General features: G+C 38.4%; 1 non-coding gene across 1 annotated transcript; it reads left to right on the top strand.

Annotated features, from left to right (window-relative positions):
* The first annotated feature begins 231 nt into the window (after window positions 1–231).
* LOC148576942 (small nucleolar RNA R71) lies at window positions 232–339 on the top strand. Its single transcript, XR_015903875.1, has one exon. It is a non-coding gene; the product is annotated as a small nucleolar RNA R71 (small nucleolar RNA).
* Window positions 340–22,802: the final 22,463 nt, after the last annotated feature.

Here is a 22,802-nt window from a genome sequence, read left to right as displayed (position 1 = left end):
GGCATTCAGAGTATCAATCTCAAGAACTCCCTTCTTCATAGGCGTCCCATTATTCACAGGATTCCTTTCAGAAGTGTACATGAACTGGTTATTTGCAACTATGTCAATGAGTTCTTGAGCTTCTGCAGGCGTTTTCTTTAGGTGAATGGATCTACCTGCAGAGGTATCCAATGACCTCTTAGATAACTCAGACAGACCATCATAGAATATATCCAGGATGGTCCATTCTGAAAGCATGTCAGAAGGACACTTTTTGGTCAGTCCTTTGTATCTCTCCCAAGCTTCATAGAAGGATTCACCTTCTTTCTGTCTGAAGGTTTGAACATCCACTCTAAGCTTGCTCAGCTTTTGACGAGGAAAGAACTTGGCTAGGAAAGCCTTGACCAGCTTATCCCAAGAGTTCAGGCTATCCTTAGGTTGAGAGTCTAACCATACTCTAGCTCGGTCTCTTACAGCAAAAGGGAAAAGCATGAGCCTGTAGACTTCAAGATCTACTCTATTAGTCTTAACAGTATCACATATTTGCAAGAATTCAGTTAAGAACTGAAAAGGATCTTCAGATGGAAGTCCATGAAACTTGCAGTTCTGCTGTATCAGAGAAACTAATTGAGGTTTCGGCTCAAAGTTGTTTGCTCCAATGGCAGGAATGGAGATGCTTCTTCCATGTAAATTAGAATTAGGTGCAGTAAAGTCACCAAGCATTCTCCTTGCATTATTGTTGTTGGGTTCGACTGCCATCTCCTTTACTTGTTTGAAATTTTCAATAAGGTTTTCTCTGGATTGTTGTAATTTAGCTTCTCTTAGTTTCCTCTTCAGAGTCCTTTCAGGTTCTGGATCAGCTTCAACAAGAATGCCTTTTTCTTTGTCCCTGCTCATAAGAAAGAGAAGAGAAAAAGAAAAGAAGAGGAATCCTCTATGTCACAGTAAAGAGGTTCCTTATTGTTAGTAGAAGAAGAGAAGAAGAAAAAAATTCGAACACAGATAGAAGAGGGGGGTTCGAATTTGGTGAGTGATGTGAGGAAGAGATGTTAGTAGATGAATAAACAATTAGAGAGAGATGAAAGAGGGAGAATTTTGAAAGTAATTTTTTTTGAAAAAGAGTTAGTGATTTTCGAAAATAATTTTTGAAAAAAAAGGTTAGTAATTTTCGAAAATTAAAATCAGAAATTAAAATAATGAGTTAATTAAAAAGAAATTTTGAAAAAAAGGGAAGATATTTTTGAAAATTAGAGAGAGAGAGAGTTAGTTAGGTAGTTTTGAAAAAGATAAGAAACAAACAAAAAGTTAGTTAGTTAGTTGAAACAAATTTTGAAAAGATAAGAAGTTAGGAAGTTAGAAAAGATATTTTGAAATCAAATTTTTGAAAAAGATAAGATAAGAAGATATTTTTGAAAAGCTATGATTGAAATTAGTTTTGAAAAAGATTTGATTTTTAAAATCACAATTAATGACTTGATTCACAAGAAATCACAAGATATGATTCTAGAACTTAAAGTTTGAATCTTTCTTAACAAGCAAGTAACAAACTTGAAATTTTTGAATCAAAACATTAATTGTTATCGTTATTTTCGAAAATTTGATATAAAAATAAGAAAAATATTTTTGAAAAATATTTTTGGAATTTTCGAAAATAACTAAGAAATTTGAAAAAGATTTGATTTTTGAAAAAGATTTTGAAAAAGATAAGATTTTCAAATTGAAGATTTGATTTGACTCATAAGAAACAACTTCATTTTAAAATTTTTTGAAAAGGTCAATCCAAATTTTCGAATTTGATGAGAGAAAAAGGGAAAGATATTTTTTTATTTTTGAATTTTTATGAGGAGAGAGAAAAATAAGAAAAATGATGCAATGCATGAAAGTTATGGATCAAAACAATGAATGCATGCAAGAATGCTATGAATGTCAAGATGAACACCAAGAACACTATGAATGTCAAGATGAACACCAAGAACATATTTTTGAAAAAATTTTTTATGCAAAGAAAACATGCAAGACACCAAACTTAGAATTCTTTAATGCTTAGACACTAAGAATTCAATAATGCATATGAAAAACAAGAAAAGACACAAAACATGCAAATGCAAAGATCAAACAAGAAGACTTACCAAGAACAACTTGAAGATCATGAAGAACACTATGAATGCATGATTTTTTCGAAAAATGCAAGATGCACACGCAATTGACACCAAACTTATAACATGACTCAAGACTCAAAAAAGAACACAAAAAATATTTTTGATTTTTATGATTTTCTATTTTTTTTTTGTATTTTTTTTCGAAAATTATTCGAAAAACAAAAATAAGGATGTCAAAATCTTTAATATGAATTCCAGAAATCTTGTGCTCTTTAGTCTAAAGCTCCAATCAAAGGGTCTGACATGGCTTAATAGCCATTCAAGCTTTAGAATGGATTTACATCCATTGAGGTGATTAGTTGAAGACCAATCCCAAAGGAGTTTGGGTATGGCTTTTCAGCCAGATAGGATTCAACATGTTACCATGAAACTCTAGAATTCATTCTTGAAAGTTTTGAAGCCATAGAATAATTTATTTTTGAAAACATTTTTATTTTTAAAAATTTTTTTTTTAGAAAACAAAGGAGAAAATTTTGAAAGAAATTTTTTTTTTTGAAAAATTTTTGAAGAGAAAACAAAAAGAAAATTACCTAATTTGAGCAACAAGATGAACCGTTAGTTGTCCAAACTCGAACAATCCCCGGCAATGGCGCCAAAAACTTGGTGGACGAAATTGTGATTACACTTTGATTATGTAAAATTCATTGCTCTTTCTTTTCCTGGTAATGGCGCCAAAAACATGATGCCAATACCATGGTTCACAACTTCGCACAACTAACCAGCAAGTGCACTAGGTCGTCCAAGTAATACCTAACGTGAGTAAGGGTCGAATCCCACGGAGATTGTTGGTATGAAGCAAGCTATGGTCACCTTGTAAATCTCAGTCAGGCAGATATAAAATAGTAATGGGGTTTTTGAAAATTAATAAGAAGGATAGAAATACTTATGTAGATCATTGGTGAGAGTTTCAGATAACCGTATGGAGATGCTTTCATTCCTCTGAACCTCTGCTTTCCTGCTGTCTTCATCCAATCAATCTTACTCCTTTCTATGGCTGGCTTTATGTAAGGATGTCACCGGTGCCAATGGCTACTTTCGATCTCTCTCGGGAAAATGATCCAAATGCTCTGTCACAGCACGGCTAATCGTCTGGAGGCATCACCTTTGTCGTTGGTTGCATCCTATTCCTCCCTGTGAAAATGGTCCGATGCGCTGTCACTGCATGGCTAATCATCTGGAGGTTCTCGATCATACTAGAATAGGATTTACTATCCTTTTGCGTCTGTCACTACGCCCAGCACTCGCGAGTTTGAAGCTCGTCACAGTCATTCAATCCCAGAATCCTACTCGGAATACCACGGACAAGGTTTAGACTTTCCAGATTCTCATGAATGCCGCCATCAATCTAGCTTATACCATGAAGATCCCAATATCTCGGACTCGGTCCCCTGTATTAGTAATCTAAGAGATACTCGTTCAATCGAAGGTAGAACGGGAGTGGTTGTCAGGCACGCGTTCATAGGGAATGATGATGATTGTCACATTCATCACATTCAGGTTGAAGTGCGAATAAATATCTTAGAAGTGGAATAAGTTGAATTGAATAGAAAACAGTAGTACTTTGCATTAATCTTTGAAGAACAGCAGAGCTCCACACCTTAATCTATGGAGTGTAGAAACTCTACCGTTAAAAATATATAAGTGAAAGGTCCAGGCATGGCCGAGAGGCCAGCCCCCAAAACGTGATCACAGGATCAAAATACAATCCAGGATCTCTAATACAATAGTAAAAGGTCCTATTTATAATAAACTAGCTACTAGGGTTTACAGAAGTAAGTAATTGATGCATAAATCCACTTCCGGGGCCCACTTGGTGTGTGCTTGGGCTGAGCTTGAGTGTTACTCGTGTAGAGGTCATTCCTGGAGTTGAACGCCAACTTTTGTGCCATTTTGGGCGTTGAACTCCACTTTGCAACTTGTTTCTGGCGCTGGACGCCAGAATTGGGCAGAGAGCTGGCGTTGAACGCCAGTTTGCATCGTCTAAACTTGAGCAAAGTATGAACTATTATACATTGCTGGAAAGCCCTGAATGTCTACTTTCCAACGCAATTGGAAGCGCGCCATTCTGAGTTCTGTAGCTCCAGAGAATCTACTTTGAGTGTAGGGAGGTCAGAATCCAACAGCATCAGCAGTCCTTCTTCAACCTCTGAATCTGATTTTTATTCAAGTCCCTCAATTTCAGCCAGAAAATACCTGAAATCACAGAAAAACACACAAACTCATAGTAAAGTCCAGAAATGTGAATTTATCATAAAAACTAATGAAAACATCCCTAAAAGTAACTAGATTCTACTAAAAACATACTAAAAACAATGCCAAAAAGCGTATAAATTATCCGCTCATCAGGGATTAAACTGTTTTGAGGGAATGATAACTTATGATGATAATTACACTGATTCTTTTGAGGGAAGGTATTCAGTTTGTGAAATTGTTGGCAAGGACGTGGATTTTGTCCCGCTTGCGTATTTTTTATTATAAAAGAGAATAAAAAGCAGAGGACCTGTTGAAAAGTCATTTGTTGCTTGAGGCAACCCAAGAGATGTGTTTATTCATTTGTTGTGTTAAGGCAACTCCAGATATACTTGTATGATCATCTGCTGCAGTGAGGCAGTCAGATAGATAATGGTGTGATCACTGAGAACGCTTTCCTATGGTACAGATCCATACTGTAAGGCAGAAGGGTTATTTCCTGCTACAGGAGTACCGTGACAACCTGTTCCATTTCTGTAGTGGCAGAGGGGTTATTTCCTGTATACAGAAGGTGTGTCGGCATACATCCCTGCAGTGGCAGATGTGTTATTTCCTGTATGCGGTGGACCATGTGGTGGCAGAGGGGTTATTTTCTGTACACAGGGGTATAGCCAATAGGAAAGCCTTATCCAGACAGAGGTTGCTGGATAACGTCGGGAGCGGGTTAGTAACCAATAGATGAGCTCATTACCTGCACTAGGGCTAGACATGCATCATCCTTGTTTGTGCATTTGCATTTGATTGGGTTTGTTTATTATACTTCCCTGTGATTGTGCTGTTTGTCTTTCTGTGACTTGTTTGTATGTTGAACTGAATCTTTTGCTTGTACTATTAGTTTGTGAATGTATTAAATTGATTAAGAATTGATGTTTTGATTGAGAATTAATTATGTGACTGATAGATGGTTAATGTGACTAGTTTCATTTTTAGAATTTCTTTTGAGTTAGAGATTTTGAAGGAGGTAATTAAGTAGCTAAAGTAAAACCGAAAGTATTTTCAAAAAGGTTTGTTGAAATATAGTTCTCTTGAGTATGTTAATTATTTGCATTCTATTTCATTACTTTTACGGTATTCCCATTCCCTACTGAGAACGTGTGGTTTGTTCCCACCCCAAAATCTTCCACCCTTTCAGTGATACAGGTTCGAAGACTCAGTTTGAAGCTGCGGGCGATTGTTAGACCTTTTTATGAGTTAAGTTTTTGAATTGAGTTGCTTTCATAGAATTCCTTCGCCTTTGTTGCTTAAGATTTTATTTTGTAAAGAGGGATATGAGTTGTATCTAAGTTACACTTGAATTTGTTTGTATAATATTTACTAATAATTATATGATTATTATTAATTGGTGATGCTTGATATATGATTTAATAGATAAAAACAAAATTTTCTGGAATTTTCCATAAAATAGAAATGCGATATCGAACTAAAGGCTCAATATTAAATAGTTAATAAAAGAAATAGGTTAGTAACTCCTTACTTTTGATACGATCATGACGTATTGGAAGTTGGGTCATTACAATTTCAGTATGTTGATTCTTGAACACAGTTACTTTATGAGTCTTGGCCGTGACCCTAAGCATTTTGTTTTCCAGTATTACCACCGGATACATAAATGCCACAGACACATAAATGGGTGAACCTTTTCAGATTGTGACTCAGCTTTGCTAGAGTCCCAATTAGAGGTGTCCAGAGATCTTAAGCATACTCTTTTTGCTTTGGACCAAGACTTTAACCGCTCAGTCTCAAGCTTTTCACTTGACACCTTCACGCCAGAAGCACATGGTTAGGGACAGCTTGGTTTAGCCGCTTAGGCCAGGATTTTATTCCTGTGGGCCCTCCTATCCATTAATGCTCAAAGCCTTGGATCCTTTTTACCCTTGCCTTTTGGTTTAAAGGGCTATTGGCTTTTTCTGCTTGCTTTTTCTTTTTCTTTCTTTTTCTTTTATTTTTTTCGCCTCTTTTTTTTCTGCAAGATTTTCTATTCACTGCTTTTTCTTGCTTCAAGAATCAATTATATGATTTTTCAGATTATCAATAACATTTCTCTTTTTTCATTATTCTTTCAAGAGCCAACAATTTTAACATTCATAAACAACAAATTCAAAAATTATGCACTGTTCAAGCATTCATTCAGAAAAACAAAAAGTATTGCCACCACATTAAAATAATTAAACTATTTTAAAATTCGAAATTCATGTACTTCTTTTTCTTTTTCAGAAAACATTTTTCATTTAAGAAAGGTGATGGATTCATAGGACATTCATAACTTTAAAGAATAGACACTAAACACTAATGATCATGTAATAAAGACACAAACATAGACAAAACATAAAGCATAATTTTCAAAAAATAGAAAAATAAAAACAAGGAAGTTAAAGAACGGGTCCACCTTAGTAATGGCGGCTAGTTCTTCCTCTTGAAGATCTTATGGAGTGCTTGAGCTCCTCAATGTCTCTTCCTTGCTTTTGTTGCTCCTCCATCATGGCTCTTTGGTCTTCTCTAATTTCATGGAGGAGGATGGAGTGCTCTTGGTGCTCCACCCTTAGTTGTCCCATGTTGGAACTTAATTCTCCTAGGGAGGTGTTGATTTGCACCCAATAGTTTTGTGGAGAAAAATGCATCCCTTGAGGCATCTCAGGGATTTCATGATGAAGAATTTCCTCATGCTCTTGTTGAGGTCCATTAGTGGGCTCTCTTGTTTGCTCCATCCTTTTCTAGTGATGGACTTTTGAGATGAATTTCTCCATCTTCCATGACTCGGAGTTGGAAGCAATTGCCTTCTCTTTCCTCTTTCTAGAGGTTTCTCTGGCCTTAGGTGCCATAGATGGTTATGGAAAAACAAAAAGCAATGCTTTTACCACACCAAACTTAGAAGGTTTGCTCGTCCTCGAGCAAAAGAAGAAAGAAGAAAAGAGAAGAAGAAGAAAATAGAAAAGATGGAGAGGTGTGAGTGGTTCAGCCAAGGGGGGAAAATGAGTGTTTATGATGTGTGAAAATGAAGGAGGGATTAGGGGTTTATATAGGAGTGGAGAGAAGGGTAGGGTTCGTGTATTAGGGGTTGGGTGTGGGAGGGCAAGGATTTTGATTTTGAATTGTGAGGTGGGTGTTATGGGAAGGTGTGAAGAAGAGAGAGAGAGAGTTGAGGTAGGTGGGGATCCTGTGGGGTCCACAGATCCTGAGGTGTCAAGGATTTCTCATCCCTGCACCATTTTGGTGTGTAAACGCCCTTTGGAGTGCTAATCCTAGCGTTAAACGCTAGGCTGCTACCCATTTCTGGCGTTTAACGCCCGCTTTTCTCCCCTTTCTGGCGTTAAACGCCAACTTTTGCCCTTTTCTGGCGTTAAACGCCAGTCTGGTGCCCTTTTTTAGCATTAAACGCCCAGAATGGTGCCAGACTGGGCGTTTAACGCCCATTCTGCTACCCTTACTGGTGTTTAAACGCTAGTAAGTTCCTCCTCCAGGGTGTGCTATTTTTAATGCTGTTTTTTATTTTGCTTTGATTTTTGCAATTGTTTTTGTGACTCCACATGATTATCAACCTAAGAAAAACATAAAATAACAATAGAAATTTAACATAGATAAGTATAAATTGGGTTGCCTCCCAACAAGCGCTTCTTTAATGTCAATAGCTTGACAGTTGGCTCTCATAGAGCCTCACAGATACTCAGAGCATGATGATGGCCTCCCAACACCAAACTTAGAGTTTGACTGTGGGGGCTCTGTTTGACTCTGCATTGAGAGAAGCTTGTCATGCTTCTTCTCCATGTGTACAGAAGGAGATTCTTTAGCATTAAACACAAGGTAGTCCTCATTCACTTGAAGGACTAACTCTCCTCTGTCAACATCAATCACAGCTTTTGCTGTGGCTAGGAAGGGTCTGCCAAGGATGATAGATTCATCCTTATTCTTCCCAGTGTCCAGGATTATGAAGTCAGCAGGATGTAACGGCCTTCAACCTTTACCAAAACATCCTCTACAAGTCCATAAGCCTGTTTCCTTGAATTGTCTGCCATCACTAGTGAGATTTTTGCAGCTTGCACCTCAAGGATCCCTAGTTTTGCCATTACAGAGAAGGGCATGAGGTTTATACTTGACCCTAGGTCACACAGAGCCTTCTCAAAGGTCATGGTGCCTATGGTATAGGGTATTAAGAACTTTCCATGATCCTGTTTCTTCTGAGGTAATTTTAGTTGAACCAGATCATTTAGTTCATTGATGAGCAATGGGGGTTCATCCTCCCAAGTCTCATTACCAAATAGCTTAGCATTCAGCTTCATGATTGCTCCCAGGTACTTAGCAACTTGCTCTTCAGTAATATCTTCATCCTCTTCAGAGGATGAATACTCATCAGGGCTCATGAATGGTAGAAGTAAGTTCAATGGAATCTCTATGGTCTCTGTATGAGTCTCAGATTCCTTTGGTTCCTCATTAGGGAACTCTTAGATAGATCAGAGACTACAGTTGCTAAGTCAGAGTGGCTCTACTTAGAATTCTGTGTCTGTTGCTGAGAAGATGATGGAAAATGTTTGCTATTACTAAACCTGTTTTTTCCACCATTATTATTATTGAAACCTTGATTAGGCTTCTATTGATTCTTCCATAAGAGATTAGGATGATTCCTCCATAAAGAATTGTAGGTGTTTCCATAGGGTTCTCCCATGTAATTCACCTCTTCCATTCTAGGATTCTCAGGATCATAAGCTTCTTCCTCAGAGGAAGCTTCTTTAGTACTACCGGATGCAGCTTGCATTCCAGACAGACTCTGAGAAATCATATTGACTTACTGAGTGAATATTTTATTCTGAGCCAGTATGGCATTCAGAGTATCAATCTCAATAACTCCTTTCTTCTGAGTTGCCCTATTGTTCACAGGATTTCTTTCAGAAGTGTACATGAACTGGTTATTTGCAACCATTTCAATGAGTTCCTAGGCTTCTTCAGGCGTCTTCTTCAGATGAAGAGATCCACCATCAGAGTTGTCCAATGACATCTTGGACAGTTCAGACAACCATCATAGAATATGCATATGATGCTCCATTCTGAAAGCATACCAGAAGGACACCTTCTGATTAGCTTCTTGTATCTTTCCCAAGCTTACTCAGTTTTTGAGGTGGAAAGAACTTTGCTAAAAAGGCATTGACCAGCTTTTCCCAAGAGTTCAGGCTTTCTTTAGGTTGTGAGTCCAACTATGTCCTAGCTCTGTCTCTTACAGGAAAGGGAAAAAGGATAAGTCTGTAGACCTCAGGATTAACCCCATTGGTCTTAACAGTGTCACAGATTTGCAAGAATTCAGCTAAAAACTGATGAGGATCTTCCAATGGAAGTCCATGAAACTTGCAATTCTGCTGCATCAGAGAAACTAATTGAGGCATAAGCTCAAAGTTATTTGCTCCAATTGCAGGAATTGAGATACTTCTTCCACAGAAGTCAGAAGAGGGTGTAATAAAGTCACCAAGCATCTTCCTTATATTGTTGGCATTGTTGTTATTTTCGGCTGCCATGTCTTCCTCTTTTTTGAAAATTTCTGTTAGGTCCTCTACAGAGAGTTGTGCTTTAGCTTCTCTTAGCTTCCTCTTCAAGGTCCTTTCAGGTTCAGGATCAGCTTCAACAAGAATGCCCTTGTCCTTGTTCCTACTCATAAGAAAGAAAAGAGAACAAAAAGTATGGAATCCTCTATATCACAGTATAGAGATTCCTTGAGGTGTCAGAGAAAAACAGGAATAGAGGGATGAGGTAGGTAGATAAGAATTCGAACATATGAAGAGAGAGAGAGAGAGAGTCCGAATTACTAATTGAGGAGGAGTGTTAGTCCTTAAATAGAAATAGATGAGAGAGGGAATTTTCGAAAATTTTTAAAAGAAACAAAATAAAATTAAAATTTAAAACAATTAGTTAATTAAAAAAGAATTTTGAAAAATGGTTAATGGTTTTTCGAAAATTAAAAGTGAGAAAGTGGTTAGGTGATTTTGAAGAAGATTTTGAAATCAGTAATAAAAAAGATATGATTGAAAATTATTTTGAAAAAGATGTGGTTGAGAAGATATGATTGAGAAGATATGATTGAAAAGCAATTTAAAAAGATTTGAATTTTTGAAAATTAAAGTTGATTACTTGACTAACAAGAAACTAAAAGATATGATTTTAAAATTCAAAGATTGATCATTTCTTAATAGGCAAGTAACAACTTGAGATTTTTGAATCAAATCATTAATTGTAGCAAGGATTTTCGAAAATATTGAAAAATAATTTAAAAAGATTTAATTTTTGAAAAAGATATGATTGAAGAGGTTTGATTGGAAAAGATAAGATTTTGAAAAATTATGAAAATTTGAAAAAGATTTGAATTGAAAACTAACTTACCTCCCTTGTATCTTCTTGGCGTTAAACGCCCAAAATGCTGCCCATTCTGGCGTTTAACGCCCAAAATACTACCCTTTTGGGCGTTTAACGCCCAGCCAGGGACCCTAGCTGGCGTTTAAACGCCAGATTTCCTTCCTCACTGGGCATTTTGAACGCCCAGCTTTTTCTCTGTAATTCCTCTGCTGAATGTTCTGAATCTTCAATTTTCTATATTATTGACTTGAAAAAGATATATTTTGAATTTTTTTTGAATTTTTAATGATGAGAGAGAAAAACAACAAAATGAAACTAATCATGAAAAACTAAGATCAAATAAACAATGCATGCAAGAACACGTTGAATGTCAAGATGAACAATCATATTATTTTTTTTAAGAAAAGAAAGACATGCAAGACACCAAACTTAGAAATTTTCATACTAGAGACACTAACAAATTGAGAATGCATATAAAAAATAACAAAAGACACAAAACAAGAGAATTTAAAGATCAGACCCAAGAAAGTCATCAAGAACAACTTGAAGATCAATGAAGAACATAATGCATGAAATTTTTTTTGAAAATTTTTAAGATAATTTAAAAATATGCTACTGACACCAAACTTAAAATTTGACACTAGACTCAAACAAGAAACACAATTTTTTGGTTTTTATGATTTTATGAGATTTTTTTTTGTATTTTTCGAAAATTATTTGGAAAAAAAAATTCAAAATTTTTAATATGATTTCCAGGAATCATGCAATGTTAGTCTAAAGCTTCAGTCTAAAAAGATTAGACATGGCTAGCCAAGCTTCAACAGGACATAACATACAACAGCCAAATTGATGGGAATCAACCAGCTCCTATAATGATAAAAGCATCATCTGAAATTCTAGAATTCATTCTTAAAAATTCTGAAGAACATAGAATAATTTAATTTTTTGAAAGTTTTTTTTTCAAAAATAAAAAGCTTAAAAATAAAATAAAATAACCTAATCTGAGCAACAAGATGAACCGTCAGTTGTCCAAACTTGAACAATCCCAGCAACGGCGCCAAAAACTTGGTGCACAAAATTGTGATCTCAATGGCACCAACAACTTGGTACGCACAATTGTAATCTCAACTCTTTTTCACAACTTCGCACAACTAACCAGCAGGTGCACTGGGTCGTCCAAGTAATAAACCTTACGTGAGTAAGGGTCGATCCCACGGAGATTGTCGGCTTGAAGCAAGCTATGGTCATCCTTGTAAATCTCAGTCAGGCGGATTCAAATGGTTATAAGGTTTTGATAATTAAAATATAAAATAAGATAGAAATACTTATGTAATTCATTGGTAGGAATTTCAGATAAGCGTATGGAGATGCTTTGTTGCTTCAGAACCCCTGCTTTCCTATTGCCTTCTTCCAACCATGCGTTACCTCCTTCAATGGCAAGCTGTATGATCCTCTCGGATGAAAACAATTCCATATGCGCTGTCACCGCACGGCTAATCATCTGTCGGTTCCCGCTAGCGTCGGAATAGGACCATTGTCCTTTTGCACACTCTCACTTGTGCCCCATATTTGCAGGTTTGAAGCTCGTCACAGTCATCCCTTCCCAGATCCTACTCGGAATATCACAGACAAGGTTTAAACTTTTCAGATCTCAGGAATACTGTCAATGGTTCTAGCCTATACCACGAAGGTTCTAATCTTAGATTAGAAACCCAAGAGATACGCACTCAAGCTATTGCAGATAGAACGGACGTGGTTGTCAGGCACGTGCTCATAGGTGAGAATGATGATGAGTGTCACAGATCATCACATTCATCAGGTTGAAGTGCGAGTGGAAATCTTAGAGAAGAAGTAGGCGTGAATTGAAGAGAAAAACAATAGTACTTGTATTAATTTATGAAGAATAGCAGAGCTCCACACCTTAATCTTTGGGGTGTAAAAACTCCACCGTTGAAGATACATAAGTGAAAGGTCTAGGCATGGCCGTGAGGCCAGCCTCCAAACGTGTACAAAATGATCAAAGATCAAAAGACTATCCAAGATGAAAATACAATAGTAAAAGGTCCTATTTATAATGAACTAGTAGCCTAGGATTTACAGAAATAAGTAAATGATGCAGAAATCCACTTCCGGGGCCCACTTGGTGTGTGCTTGGGTTGAGCGTTGAAGCTTTCACATGCATAGGCTTTTCCTGGAGTTAAACGCCAGCTTTGGTGCAAGTTTGGGCGTTTAACTCCAATTCTGGTGCCAGTTTGGGTGTTTTACGCCAAAAATTTTAGGCTGACTTTGAACGCCAGTTTGGGCCATCAAATCTCGAGAAAAGTATGGACTATTATATATTTCTGGAAAGCCCATAATGTCTACCTTTCAACGCAATTGAGAGTGCGCAAATTGGGCTTCTGTATCTCCAGAATATCTACTTCGAATGCAGGGAGGTCAGAATCCAACAGCATCTGCAGTCCTTTTTCAGCCTCTGAATAAGATTTTTGCTCAGGTCCCTCAATTTCAGCCAGAAAATATCTGAAATCACAGAAAAATACACAAACTCATAGTAAAGTCCATAAATGTGATTTTTAAATAAAAACTAAAAAAATATAATAAAAAGTAATAAAAATATACTAAAAACTGTAAAAATAATGCCAAAAAGCGTATAAATTATCCGCTCATCAGAGCTACAGAAGCCCAATTGGTGCAGTCTTAATTGCGTTGGAAAGTAGACATCTTGGGATTTTCAGCAATATATAATAGTTCATACTTTTTCCGAGATTTGATGGCCCAAACTGGCGTTGAAAGACAGCCAAAAACTTTCTAGCGTAAAACGCCAGAACTAGCACATTTCTTGGTGTTAAACGCCTATTTTGGCACCCAGGGTGGCGTTTAACTCCAACTTTAGGCATATGCACGTGAAAGCTTGAAAGCTCAGCCCAAACACTCACCAAGTAGGTCCCGAAAGTGGATTTCTGCACTATCTGCACTTAGTTACTCATTTTCTGTAAACCTAAGTTACTAGTCTAGTATAAAAACTACTTTTAGAGATTCAGTTTACAACTCATGACATTTTTTACATTTCATATTGTATCTTCTACAGCAAGAGTCTCTAAACCCCATAGGTGGGGGTGAGGAGCCCTACTGTGTTTCAATGGATTAATGCAAATATATGAACGCGTGCCTGACAACCACTCTCGTTCTATCTGAGCTCAACGTGTTCATTGGGCGACAGCTTGAGTGCGTATCTCTTGGGTCTCTGATCCACAGACCGAGTTCGTGAGATTAAAACCTTCGTGGTAGAGGCTAGAACCAATTGGCAGCATTCCTGCGATCCGGAAAGTCTAAACCTTGTCTGTGGTATTCCGAGTAGGATCTGGGAAGGGATGACTGTGAAGAGCTTCAAACTTGCGAATGTTGGGCGCAGTGACAATGTGCAAAAGGACAAGGGTCCTATTCCGACGCTAGCGGGAACCGACAGATGATTAGCCGTGCGGTAGATGTACCTGGTATTTTTCATCCGAGACGAGAAATCCGATAGTTGATTTGCCGTGCAGAGATCGTACCTGGTATTTTTCATCCAAGAGGATCATACAGCTTGCCATTGAAGGAAGCCATGCGTGTTTGGAGAAGAAGACAGTAGGAAAGCAGAGATTCAGGCGACAGAACATCTCCGAAACCTCAACCTGTTCCTCATTACTGAATCACAAGTACCATTTATTTCATGTTATTTACTTTTCATAAACAAAAATCATTTTTATCATTAATCTCCTGACTAAGATTTACAAGGTAACCATAGCTTGCTTCAAGCCGACAATCTCTGTGGGATCGACCCTTACTCATGTAAGGTATTACTTGGACGACCCAGTGCACTTGCTGGTTAGTTGTGCGGAGTTGTGAAAAGTGTAATCACAATTTCGTGCACCAAGTTTTTGGCGCCGTTTGCCGGGGATTGTTCGAGTTTGGACAACTGACGGTTCATCTTGTTGCTTAGATTAGGAAAAATCTATCTTTTTTTTTTGTTTAGATTCACTAAAATTGAATCTTCTATTACTGTTTTTTGTTAAAATTTTAAAATCCTTGTTTTCTTTTTCTAGATAATTTTCGAAAACTTTTAATAAATAGATAAAATCAATAAACTAATATTTGAGTCTTCTGTTTGAGTTTAGTTTCATGTTTTAAGTTTGGTGTCAATTGCAGGTTTTTATTTTCCTTCACACTACTAGAAAACTAGTTATTACAGACGAATATTTCCGACGGATTTTATCCCACTGAAATACAGAGGGAATTTCAGAGGGATTTTTTATCGGAAAATAAAAAAAATGGATTAACATAAATTACAGACGGAAAAGAGAATCCGTCGATAATTCCATCGGAAAAATTAATTTTTTTTCCATGAAAAATGATTACAGATGGAAAATCCGTCTGTAATTAAATAGATAAAATGCTGCATTTTTATTAAATTATTACAGACGGAAAATCCGTCTGTAATTTAAATTTTCCGTCGGAAATATTGAAAACCCTAATTTTATCACCACCCATTTCACACTCCATTCACACTCCATTCGAACACCATTCACACTCCTCTTCGCCCTCATCCCTCGAACTCTTCGCCCTGCAGCCACCGCAGTCTCTGCCGCCACTGCAGCCCCCGCATCAGCCCTCGCAGCTCCTGCAACCCCACAGCCTCGCAGCCCTACAGCGACGCAGCCACCGCAGCCCCTACACAGACACAGCCTCCACCGCCACCATAGAAGATCCGTCGCCGTCGTAGGAAGCTGTGTCGCCGTGATTGGAAGCTCCCTCGCCGTTGTTTGGAAGCTCGTTGGCCTTCTCCTCTGTTCGAGCGCTCTCCTTCTCTCTCAGTGTCGCCGTTGTGTTTCTGCCACTGCCCTTCCTCCTCGCTTTTATTCACGAGTCATGACTGTTCCTTCACTCCTCCATTGGAAGTAGATCTGAAGAGCCACGAACTGAGGTGTGGCATGTTCCTCCATCATTGAGTTGGTGTTGCGGTTGCCATAACTTTGCGTCCCTTGCTGTCGTCGACAATCACATTGTGCCCCTCCTCCCACACCTCCTCCATACGCCATTTTCCCTTTATTTCTGAGGTAAGATTTGAGATTTTTTTGCTATTTCTTAGTTTTTATTTTTTGTTTTTGTTCTTGGTGTTTCTTCTGATGAGTTTTCTTATTGTGTTGTTATTGTTATGTTCAACATTTTTTTGAGGGATTTTGCTCAATGTTAAGGTTCGTATTGTAACATTTATGATTAGTGGAAAAATAGATAAAAAAAAAACTGAATAAAGTGTTGGTGAGACATCTCCAAACAAGAAATTAAAAGAATTAAAGCTTACTGAAGATCAATCATATGTTTAACTATTAGTTGTTTATGAAACTACCATAAGCTATTGAGTTTTTTGGGCCAATTGAGATGCTATGAAGTGTATAGGCTTCTGGTTCAACCCGTGTCACATTCTGTCTCCATCTCCTATTGATTACTCACTTCTGGTTCAACCCTTGTCACATTAATTTTCTGCATATAATATCTTTTTATCATGCATGTGTTATAAATAAAGTGGAATTATCGTTCTATTTTCTCTCATCAACTTGGCAGCATACTTTAATTTTCTTCTTCATTATATTTCCAAAGTGGTTTCTGAATGAAATATATATGAGCATGATGTGCTGAGTGGCTAGCTGATAATTTAGGATAGGAACTATAAAGTTTTTGATGTATGGTTGTATACTCAATATAATTGAAAGGTAGCTTATTAGGTTCTCTATTTTGTTTGATTGGGATGTATTTAACTTGGTGTGAGTATTTTGTGATGCTATGGAATAGAACAAAAGTGTCAGACTGAGCTAAAAGTAGGGTTATATTTGGAAGATAATCATACATGTTTGGATGTTTGTATTAGAGGCAGTGGTGCGCAGAAATTGTGATTACACTTTGATTATGTAAAATTCATCGCTCTTTCTTTCCCTGGTAATGGCGCCAAAAACATGATGCCAATACCATGGTTCACAACTTCGCACAACTAACCAGCAAGTGCACTGGGTCGTCCAAGTAATACCTTACGTGAGTAAGGGTCGAATCCCACGGAGATTGTTGGTATGAAGCAAGCTATGGTCACCTTGTAAATCTCAGTCAGGAGGATATAAATTAGTAATAGGGTTTTCGAAAATAATTAATAAAACAGGGATAGAAATACTTATGTAAATCATTGGTGAGAATTTCAGATAAGCGAATAGAGATGCTTTCGTTCCTCTGAACCTCTGCTTTCCTGCTATCTTCATCCAATCAGTCTTACTCCTTTCCATGGCTGGCTTTATGTGATACATCACCATTGTCAATGGCTACTTTCGGTCTTCTCTCGGGAAAATGATCCAAATGCCCTGTCACGGCACGGCTAATCGTCTGGAGGCATCACCTTGTCAACGGTTTCATCCTATCCTCTCAGTGAAAATGGTCAACGCACCCTGTCACGGCACGGCTATTCATCTGTCGGTTCTCGATCATGCTGGAATAGGATTTACTATCCTTTTGCGTCTGTCACTACGCCCAGCAATCGCGAGTTTGAAGCTCGTCACAGTCATTCAATCATTGAATCCTACTCGGAATACCATTGACAAGGTTTAGACTTTCCGGACTCTCTTGAATGCCGCCATCATTCCAGCTTACACCACGAAGATTCCGATTAAGAGATCTAAGAGATACTCATTCAGTCGAATGTAGAACGGAAGTGGTTGTCAGGCATGCGTTCATAAGGAATGATGATGATTGTCACGTTCATCACATTCAGGTTGAAGTGCGAATGAATATCTTAGAAGCGAAATAAGATGAATTGAATAGAAAACAGTAGTACTTTGCATTAATCTTTGAGGAACAGCAGAGCTCCACACCTTAATCTATGGAGTGTAGAAACTCTACCGTTGAAAATACATAAGTGATAATGGAGTTCATTGGTCTCGGCCCCAGAGGGGAACCGGAGTAACAAAGACTACTATGATCCGAAGATAAAACTCAGGATGTCAAATACAATAGTGAAATGTCCTATTTATAATAAACTAGCTACTAGGGTTTACATAAGTAAGTAATTAATGCATAAATCCACTTCCGGAGCCCACTTGGTGTGTGCTTGGGCTGAGCTTTGAGTGTTGCACGTGTAGAGGTCCTTCTTGGAGTTGAACGCCAGCTTTTGTGCCAGTTTGGGCGTTCAACTCTGGTTTTGGATCCTTTTCTGGCGTTGGACGCCAGAATTGGGCAGAAAGCTGGCGTTGAACGCCTGTTTGCGTCGTCTATTCTTGGCCAAAGTATGGACTATTATATATTGCTGGAAATCCCTGGATGTCTACTTCCAACACAATTGGAAGCGCGCCATTTCGAGTTCTGTAGCTCCAGAAAATCCACTTTAAGTGCAGGGAGGTCAGAATCCAATAGCATCTGCAGTCCTTCTTCAACCTCTGAATCTGATTTTTGCTTAAGTCCCTCAATTTCAGTCAGAAAATACCCGAAATCACAGAAAAACACACAAACTCATAGTAAAGTCTAGAAATGTGAATTTAACATAAAAATTAATGAAAACATCCCTAAAAGTAACTAGATCCTACTAAAAACATACTAAAAACAATGCCAAAAAGCGTATAAATTATCCGCTCATCACAACACCAAACTTAAATTGTTGCTTGTCCCCAAGCAACTGAAAATCAAATAGGATAAAAAGAAGAGAATATACTATAAATTCCAAACTATCAATGAAACATAGCTCTAATCAAATGAGCGGGACTTATAGCTTTTTGCCTCTTGAATAGTTTTGGCATCTCACTTTATCCATTGAGGTTCAGAATGATTGGCATCTATAGGAACTCAGAGTTCAGATAGTGTTATTGATTCTCCTAGTTCAGTATGATGATTCTTGAACACAGCTATCTTATGAGTCTTGGCCGTGGCCCTAAGCACTTTGTTTTCCAGTATTACCACCGGATACATAAATGCCACAGACACATAATAGGGTGAACCTTTTCAGATTGTGACTCAGCTTTGCTAAAGTCCCCAATTAGAGGTGTCCAGGGTTCTTAAGCACACTCTTTTTTTGCTTTGGACCTTGACTTTAACTGCTCAGTCTCAAGTTTTCACTTGACACCTACACGCCACAAGCACATGGTTAGGGACAGCTTGGTTTAGCCGCTTAGACCAGGAATTTATTCCTTTAGGCCCTCCTATACACTGATGCTCAAAGCCTTGGGATCCTTTTTATTTACCCTTGCCTTTTGGTTTTAAGGGTTATTGGCTTTTTGCTCTTGTCTCTTGGTTTTAAGAGCTTTTGGCTTTTTCTGCTTGCTTTTTCTTTCTTTTTTTTTACTATTTTTTTTTCGCCTATTTTTTTTTTCTGCAAGCTTTGTTCTTTGCTGCTTTTTCTTGCTTCAAGAATCATTTTTATGATTTTTCAGATTATCAAATAACATGTCTCCTAGTCATCATTCTTTCAAGAGCCAACATATTTAACATTCTTAAACAACAACTTCAAAAGACATATGCACTGTTCAAGCATACATTCAGAAAACAAGAAGCATTGTCACCAAATCAATATAATTAAGCTAAGTTCAAGGATAAATTCAAAACTCATGTACTTCTTGTTCTTTTGAATTAAAACATTTTTTATTTATGAGAGGTGATGGATTCATAGAACATTCATAACTTTAAGACATAGTTACTAATTACTAATGATCATGTAATGAAGACACAAATATAGATAAGCACATAACATAGAAAACGAAAAACAGAGAAAGTAAGAACAAGGAATGAGTCCACCTTAGTGATGGTGGCGTTTCCTCCTTGAGGAACCAATGATGTCTTTGAGCTCTTCTATGTCTCTTCCTTGTCTTTGTTGCTCCTCCCTCATTGCTTTTTGATCTTCTCTTATTTCATGGAGCATGATGGAGTGCTCTTGATGTTTCACCCTTAGTTGTCCCATGTTGGCACTTAATTCTCCTAGGGAGGTGTTGATTTGCTCCCAATAGTTTTGTGGAGGAAAATGCATTTTAGGCATCTCCAGGATCTCATGGTGATGAGCTTCCTGCGCCTCTTGAGCTTCATGAATGGGCTCTCTTGCTTGCTCCATCTTTTTCTTAGTGATGGGCTTCTCTTCCTTAATAGGAGTGTCTCCTTCTATGAAAGCTCCAGCTGAGTAACATAGATGGCAGATAAGATGAGGAAAGGCTAGCCTTGCCATGGAGGATGACTTTTTGGCTATTTTGTAGAGTTCATTAGAGATGACTTCATGAACTTCTATTTCCTCTCCAATCATGATGCTATGAATCATGATGGCCCGATCCATAGTAACTTCAGATCGGTTGCTAGTGGGAATGATTGAGCATTGAATGAACTCTAACCATCCTCTAGCCACAGGCTTGAGGTCCAATCTTCTTAGTTGAACTGGCTTGCCTTTGGAGTCAATCTTCCATTGATCTCCTTCCACACATATGTCCATAAGGACTTGGTCCAACCTTTGATTAAAGTTGACCCTTCTAGTGTAGGGGCATTCATCTCCTTGCATCATAGGCAAGTTAAACGCCAACCTCACATTTTCCGGACTAAAATCTAAGTATTTCCCCCGAACCATTGTAACATAGTTCTTTGGATCCGGGTTCTTACTTTGATCATGGTTCTTGGTGATCCATGCATTGGCATAGAACTCTTGAACCATTAGGATGCCGACTTGTTGGATGGGGTTTGTTAGAACTTCCCAACCTCTTCTTTGAATTTCATATCGGATCTTTGGATACTCATTTCTTTTGAGTTTGAAAGGGACCTCGGGGATCACCTTCTTCTTGGCCACAACATCATAGAAGTGGTCTTGATGGGCTTTGGAGATGAACCTTTCCATCTCCCATGACTCGGAGGTGGAAGCTTTTGTCTTCCCCTTCCCCTTTTTAGAGGATTCTCCGGTCTTAGGTGCCATCAATGGTAATGGAAAAACAAAAAGCTTATGCTTTTAGCACACCAAACTTAGAATATTGCTTGCCCTCGAGCAATAAAAGAAAGAATAGAGGAAGAAGAAGAAGAAAATATGGAGAAGAGGGGGTGAAGTGTGTTTCGGCCAAGTAGAGAGGAGAGGGTTGTGTTGTGTGAAAATGAGGAAGAATGGAGGGCTATATATAGGGGAGGGATGGGGGTTATGGTTCGGCCATTTAGGGTGGGTTTGGGTGGGAATTTGGTTTTGAATTTTGAAGGTAGGTGGAGTTTATGAGGTAGGTTTATGGGGAAGAGTGGATGGATGTGAGTGGTGAAGAGGTGATGGGGAAGAGAGATTGAGGTGATTGGTGAAGGGTTTTTGGGGAAGAGTGTTTATGGGATTTTGTGAAAGAGGGGCGAGAAGATGTGAGTGGAGGTAGGTGGGGATCCTGTGGGGTCCACAGATCCTGAGATGATCCTGTGGGGTCCACAGATCTTGAGGTGTCAAGGCATTTACATCCCTGCACCAATTTAGGCATGCAAAATGCCCTTGCACATAACTCTGGGCGTTCAGCGCCAGGTTGGTGCCCATTTTGGGCATTCAACGCCCATTTACTAGCCATTTCTGGCATTGAACGCCAGAACCATGCTTGTTCTGGGCGTTCAGCGCTAGGATGCTGCCCATTTTGGGCGTTCAGCGCCAGAACCATGCTCTGTTCTGGCGTTGAACGCCAGACAGGTGCTTCCTCCAGGGTGTGATTTTTCTTCTGCTGTTTTTGATTCCGTTTTCAATTTTTATATTTATTTTGTGACTCCACATGATCATGAACCTATAAAGACATATAACTAAGAAAAATATAGTTAGATAAATAAAAATTGGGTTGCCTCCCAACAAGCGCTTCTTTAATGTCAATAGCTTGACAGTAGGCTCTCATGGAGCCTCACAGATGTTCAGAGCTTTGTTGAGACTTTCCAACGCCAAACTTAGAGTTTGGATATGGGAGTTCAACACCAAACTTAGAGTTTGGTTGTGGCCTCCCAACACCAAACTTAGAGTTTGACTGTGGGGGCTTTGGTTGACTCTGCTTTGAGAGAAGCTTTTTCTGCTTCCTCTCCATGGATGCAGAGAGAGATCCTTGAGTTGTAAACACAAGGTTGTCCTTAATTAATTGAAGGATCAATTCTTCTCTGTCCACATCAATCACATCTCTTGCTGTGGCTAGGAAAGGTCTTACTAGGATGATGGATTCATCTTCTTCCTTTCCAGTATCCAGGACTATGAAATCAGCAGGGATGTAACGGCTTTCAACCTTTACTAACACGTCCTCTACTTGTCCATAAGCCTGTTTTCTTGAATTGTCTGCCATCTCTAATGAGATTTTAGCAGCTTGCACCCCATAGATTCCCAGTTTCTCTATTACAGAGAGGGGCATGAGGTTTATCCCTGAACCAAGGTCACACAGAGCCTTAAAAATCATGGTGCCTATAGTACAAGGTATTATGAACTTTCCAGGATCCTGTCTCTTCTGAGGCAATGTCAGTTGATCCAGATCACTTATTTCATTGATGAACAAGGGAGGTTCAACTTTCCAAGTATCAATGCCAAATAATTTGGCATTCAGCTTCATGATTGCACCAAGTAACTTGGCTGTTTGTTCTTCAGTAACATCCTCATTCTCTTCAGAAGAGGAATACTCATCAGAGCTCATGAATGGCATAAGGAGATTTAATGGGATCTCTATGGTCTCTAGATGAGCCTCAAAGTCCTTTGGTTCCTCAGAGGGAAACTCTTTATTGATCACTGGACATCCCAGGAGGTCTTCCCCCTTGGGATTCACGTCCTCTCTTTCCATTACAGGTTCGGCCATGGTGCTTATGTCAATGGCCTTGCACTCTCCTTTTGGATTCTCTTCTGTATTGCTTGGGAGAGTACTAGGAGGGATTTCAGTGATCCTTTTACTCAGCTGGCCCACTTGTGCTTCCAAATTTCTAATGGAAGACCTTGTTTCATTCATGAAACTCACAGTGGCCTTAGATAGATCAGAGACTAGATTTGCTAAGCTAGATGGATTCTGCTCAGAATTTTCTGTCTGTTACTGAGTGGATGATGGAAAGGGTTTATTATTGTTAAACCTGTTTCTTCCA

The sequence above is a fragment of the Arachis ipaensis genome, chromosome B1 (assembly GCF_059453495.1).
Source record: "Arachis ipaensis isolate K30076 ecotype BB chromosome B1, ASM5945349v1, whole genome shotgun sequence".
Lineage (NCBI taxonomy): Eukaryota > Viridiplantae > Streptophyta > Magnoliopsida > Fabales > Fabaceae > Arachis > Arachis ipaensis.
Note: the sequence above shows the minus strand (reverse complement) of the source record. Positions and strands in the feature narration are given on the sequence as shown.